General features: G+C 43.0%; 1 long non-coding RNA gene across 4 annotated transcripts in view; it reads left to right on the top strand.

Moving 5' to 3' along the window:
* LOC102484560 (uncharacterized) overlaps window positions 1-5553 on the top strand; it is a 66911-nt gene that overhangs the window by 37107 nt on the left and 24251 nt on the right. Inside the window, exon 2 of one of the 4 annotated variants that reach the window (XR_003551463.1) lies at window positions 5338-5390. The exons of the other annotated variants lie outside the window; for them this stretch is intronic. This is a non-coding gene — a long non-coding RNA (uncharacterized LOC102484560). The remainder of the gene's footprint in view (window positions 1-5337; window positions 5391-5553) is intronic. 4 annotated transcript variants of the gene reach the window in all.

Raw genomic sequence — 5553 nt, 5'->3', positions numbered from 1 at the left:
CTAATGCTAATTTGGTTTATACTAACTTAATCTATATGTTAATTTTGGCTTAAAAACAGACAGGTGGGGGAGTCTTAAACTTCCTGGTCCTCCTGTCAGTCTTAGGGAACCACATTCCTACAAGATCACTAATTGGCTTTATTGCAATGGTTGGGGGTGATGTTTTACCCTTACAGGGTACCGTAATAACAGTAAAACTTACGGCAGAGAAATTGAATACCGGCCAGTACAAGGACACAAGGGAGAGCTCGTAAACTGGGCCCTGCCTCAGTTTCTTCCCAGTCCAGGCCCTACCTTAGAATGGGAGGCAGCATCCTTACCAGCTTGTGTTGCCTGCATGGCCCTGTCACTAATGGAAAAAAAATTATCGCTTTAGTGATAAGGCTATTTCTATAATAGCTGAGAAACTTGGAAGCAGATGTTCATCAGGGCTGCTATGCAACAGAGCATTCAAGTCACTGGAGAGTTTCCCTTGATAAATATTCTGTTGGTATATGGCTGGTGGGCCAGTGTATACTGTTCAAGGAGCTGACTCACCTCAGAGCACTGAAGCCTAGGCCCCTAAAGTAGAGGAGCCATAAAATTCTTTGCTTAGTGCATACTTAGTCTTCCTTTGTTCACCCTATCCTCTGCCTGCCCTAGCTTCTTTATCAGATATGAAGTGTCTTCAGAAAGTTTATAAAAATTATGTATTATAAAATTTTAGAAAAATGGGTCCATTGAGGAGTTGTGTGGTAGTGAAGGCAGCTGGATCCCACGTGGCTGACTGCAGTGTTTGAGTCTTAGACTTGGTGGTTTGAAAAACACACCAGCACATGTGTGTGCTCAAAATCCTGAAAGGAAGGAGAAGATAGAGGAGAAGGGAATGTGGCTTGACCATGTCCCATCTGGGGTTCTTTAGCTCTCTCTATCTCTGACAAGTACATGCAACCTCTGACAAGAAAAAAAAAAGGAGAAGAAAAACTACCTGGATTTCAGGTTTTTTTTGTATGTGTGTGTGTGTGTGTGTGTTTTGTTTTGTTTTTGTTTTCTTTTTTTTTGGAGGCTTTTGCTATAGGGCGCGTGCGCTCACCAGACAGACAGAGAGAGGCAGAGAGACAGAAAGCGAGAAATCACCCCCCAGGGGGGATGGTCACGCCACAATCCCTTCTCCTCCATTCTCCTCTCAGGATCTTGGGCACGCACGCACATGCGCATGGCGTGAGCTTTGTTTTTTTCTTTTCTTGGAGAGGTTTTTGCTATAGGGCGTGTGTGCTTGCCAGACAGACAGAGAGATACAGAGACAGAAAGCGAGAAATCACCCCCCAGGGGGGATGGTCATGCCGCAATCCCTTTTCCTCCATTCTCCTCTCGCGATCTTGGGCACGCACGCACACATGCCCGGCGTGGGTTTTAAGCCACCGAGTCTGGGATGCGAACCGTGGTTGACTACATGGGAGTCCAGCAATATAGCCATTATGCTAACTGCTGGTCCCCCGACGTGAGCTTTAAGCCACCCAGTCCGAGACATGAACCAAGGTCGACTACGTGGGAGTCCAGCGACGTAGTCATTATGCTAACTGCTGGTCCCTCTTTTCTTTTCTTTTCTTTTTTTTTTTACAACACAATAAAGTTGTAATTTAATTCCATTTTTCCACAAACTTTTTGAAGTCCTCTCATATGAACAAGGGCAGCCTACTCATAGGCAATTTTCCCTGGAGAGCTGTGTGTGGTTACAGTATGCTGGAATAATGAGAAAAGCACGATTCATCCCCCTGAATGGATTGGTTACTTCAATTTTGTGTTGTATCACATGAATTATCAGTAAGCCATTCTGAAATGTTTATTGAGGGTTTCCTATGTGCTATTGAGGTTCCAGTGGTAAAGACAATTGAGCAAGGGAAAAGAGGCATTAAACAAAAACAAACAGTGATAGATGTTAGAAAGGTGCCAAGAGAGCCAAGAATAGCTGGTTTTATCTCATTAAGAGGGTCAGGGCATGGTTCCAGGCCCAGGCCCAGGCCCAGTCGGCCTGAAAACATGATGGGTATGTGTGCATGTGCCTAGGATCCTGGTGGGCTGGAGATTGAGGGAAGGGGATCACAGCATGACTGAGGTGCTTTTCTTTCTCTCTCTTTCTCTCTCTCTTGTGCATGTGTATATGCTATCATAAATTTTAAAATGAGAGTCAGAGGAAGCTTCCTTGAGAAAGCAACACGAGTTGAACTCTCAAAGATGAGTGGGAATGAATCATGAGAAAGAGAAAGAAAATAATTTTTAAAGAATTATTTTATCTATTTAATTTTATTTGTTATTATTATTAATTAATTTGACCAGTGTGAGAGAGAGAGAGAGAGAGAAAATGACAAAACAAACCACCAGGTCTGGGACTCAAACTATGGTGGCCCATGTGGGAGTCCAGCACCTTAACCACCATGCCACCTGCCAACTCCATAGAAAAGAATTTCTGAAGTGTAAGAAGATTATATGCAAAGAAACTGGGTGGAAGAAAGAGTGACAAGTTGCACAAACCAAAAGAATGGAAGAGAGTTGAGGCTGGAGAAGGTTGAGCCTCGTAGGCCAAGTTAAGAACACTAGGCTTGCCGGGCGCATGTGCATGTGTACCCAAGATCCCGAGAGGAGAATGGAGGAGAAGGGATTGCGGCATGGCCTTCCCACCCAGGGGGAGGGGGATGATTTCTTGCTTTCTGTCTCTCTGTCTCTGTCTTTCTGGTGAGCGCACACGCCCTATAGCAAAAAACTTCTCAAAAAAAAAAAAGAGAAAAGAAAAGAGAAAAAGAAAACGAACGCTAGGTTTTATTCTAAGAATAAAGTAAACCACTGATGAGTTTTTAGCTAGGGAGGGACATGATAAGTTCTGCATCTGAGAAAGACCACTCTGGCTGTGGTATGGGGAATACGTTGGAACAGCACAAAGGGAAAAGTATTAGATTGTCAGAAAAGCCATGATGCATTTTTTGCACAGGAAAGCATAGAGAAATATTTATGACTTTTCTGACAACCTAATAGTAAGAAAATTAAAAGATTGTTACAGAGGTTCAAGTGATGAGGGATGATGGTTTGAAGCGTGGTAATAATGAAGACCAAAAAATGGACAAATTTGAGAACTGTTCTGATGGTTGAACGAACAGGACTTGTTGATGAGTAGGACACGGTGTGTGAGGGAAATTTTTTTTTTAGCAGGGATAATTCATTCATTAGACAATTCGTTCATTGTTATGTGACAGGAAGCTTAGTGTTAGACAACGAACATTCACATAGACATATTTCCTGCTTTCAAGAAGTTTGAAATCTAAGAGGGAAGATAGACATGTACGTAACTGTTTACTAGGCAGCTCTGTCTTGCAGGTCATGTCACAGGGTGCAGTGCCATGGAGGCACATGAAAGGTGTATCTGGGCCAGCCCGTGGCATGGTTTTCAAGGCAGCTAGATCCCACATGGACAACCATGCAGTCTGGAGGGAGAAATGGAGAAGGGATTGCAGCATGACCATGTCTCATGGGGGGGGTGCTTTCTTGATTTTCTCCTCTCTTGATCTCTCTCTAAGGGTGCATGTGCCTTTTTTGGGGGAGGGAGGAGAGGTTTTTGCTATAGGGCACGTGCACTTGCCAGAAAGACAGAGACAGAGAGACAGAAACTGAGAAGTCACCCCCCAGTGGGGATGGCCACGCCACAATCCCTTCTCTTCCATTCTCCTCTCAGGATCTTAGGCATGCACACATGCTTGGCATGAGTTTTAAGCCACCAGGTCTGAGACTCGAACTGTGGATGACTACATGGGAGTCCAGTGACATACCCATTATGACAACTGCTGGTCCCTCTTTTTTTTTTTCTATAGGTATAGAGGAGATGTGCTCGCGAGAGAGAGAGAGAGAGAGAGAGAGAGAGAGAGAGAGAGAGAGAATGTGAGAAATTGCCCCCTCAGAGGGGATGGCCACACTGCAATCCCTTCCACTCCATTCTCCTTGGATTCTGGACATGTACTCACGTGCACCTGGAGTGATTTTCTAGCTGCTAGGTACAGGACTCAAATCACTGGCAGCCAGATGTAAATCCAGGGCTTTAGCCACCAAGCCAACCTGTTGGCCAGTTTGTGCGTTTTTAAATATGAGTAGGAATTCCTTGAATTCACAAGATTAGCATATTTCTATATGGCCAAATGAAGAATGTCTAGGGGGCCGTAGCTGGAAATGAGGCTGGACTGGGTAAGCAGTGGCCAGAGTATGGGAGGGGGGGGGTGTGTGCTAAGGGCCTTGAAGTCTATTTCCTCATCTCTAAAACGAATAGAAAAGAGATGAAAGAATGCATCTTATAAGAGCTGCAGTCTTTGAAAGCATGTAATTGGGGCCATTGAAATAGAACTAAATTGAATATTCATTGGAAAATAAAACCCATTTAACCCTGAAGCTCTAAATAATCCTCTTCTTTGGATACCTTTTAAATGTGTAAAGATCACAAAATGTCATTTTATTGCTTTTTAAATTTGAGTAGTGCTTTATAAAGTCAAAGAATGCATCTGTCAACCCTTTTTAAAATAATTTTTTCTCCCTCGTGATGGAGAGGTGATAGATAAATTCCTTAAAGCTAATATTTCAGAAATAGTTTACAAATTAATTTGAACATTAACTTCATATTCACAATGAATACAGAAATACTTTTTTTGATTTAACATTTTATTTCATATGCAGGTTCATGTGATTTAGAAATCATTCATTTAACTCAGAAATTCAGGGGTAGATTTTTTTTTTTGAAATTGTGCATAATAGAGGCACTTTAAAACCTCATCTCTTGCTTCAAATTTTTTTTTGTGGTTATTTTTATTGTTACCAGCATCAGGGTAAGTCCCAGTAAGGTTTTTGCCTCTGGTACAAATTTAAGGGCTGTCCTCAAACTCAGAACTCAAGATAAGTAATATTTTAATGTAATATTAAAGAAATAAGTGGATGCAAACATTTTTTTTCATAATATACAAAATGACAAACATTTTAAATAAAAGCAGGATATCACCCTGCACTTGCAGGATCCTGTCTCTCACACCCGAATCCTAGCTCTGCCACCATCTTTATCTTGTCCACTTAAGCACAGAGCGGCAGGGTCCAAGGATTCACTCAGCTGGGTGCTTCTAAAAGAGGCTGTGTCCCCCAACCCCCTAGAAGTCTCACTGGGCCATCCGGCCCAGAGACCTACCATCCCACCTCCCACCACGCCATTAGGATGTTTCTCAGTGGAAGAATGCCCGCTCCTGGTTTCTGGTTCCTTACTCCTTGGCTTTCCAGGGTTGAACACTTGCCACTTTCCTGATTTCCCCTATTATATCTTGATTGTCTTGCTTCCAGTATCTGGCCAGCACGATTCTCATCAGCGAGTTTGAACCCTCCTCCTCTTCCAGGTGAGAGAAAATAAGCATTCTTGGGTTATTTCCTCATGGCTCTCTACTGCCCTCCTCTGGGCCTTAAGTGACATTGCAATTCCACCTCGGGCCTTCGACGTTTTTTCCTATTAGATTTAAAAAAAAAAAAAAAACATGCATCTTTGGGCGGGCAGGGGGGGGG

Source organism: Tupaia chinensis, unplaced genomic scaffold, assembly GCF_000334495.1.
Source record: "Tupaia chinensis unplaced genomic scaffold, TupChi_1.0 Scaffold000706_1, whole genome shotgun sequence".
In the NCBI taxonomy this organism is placed as follows: domain Eukaryota; kingdom Metazoa; phylum Chordata; class Mammalia; order Scandentia; family Tupaiidae; genus Tupaia; species Tupaia belangeri.
Note: the sequence above shows the minus strand (reverse complement) of the source record. Positions and strands in the feature narration are given on the sequence as shown.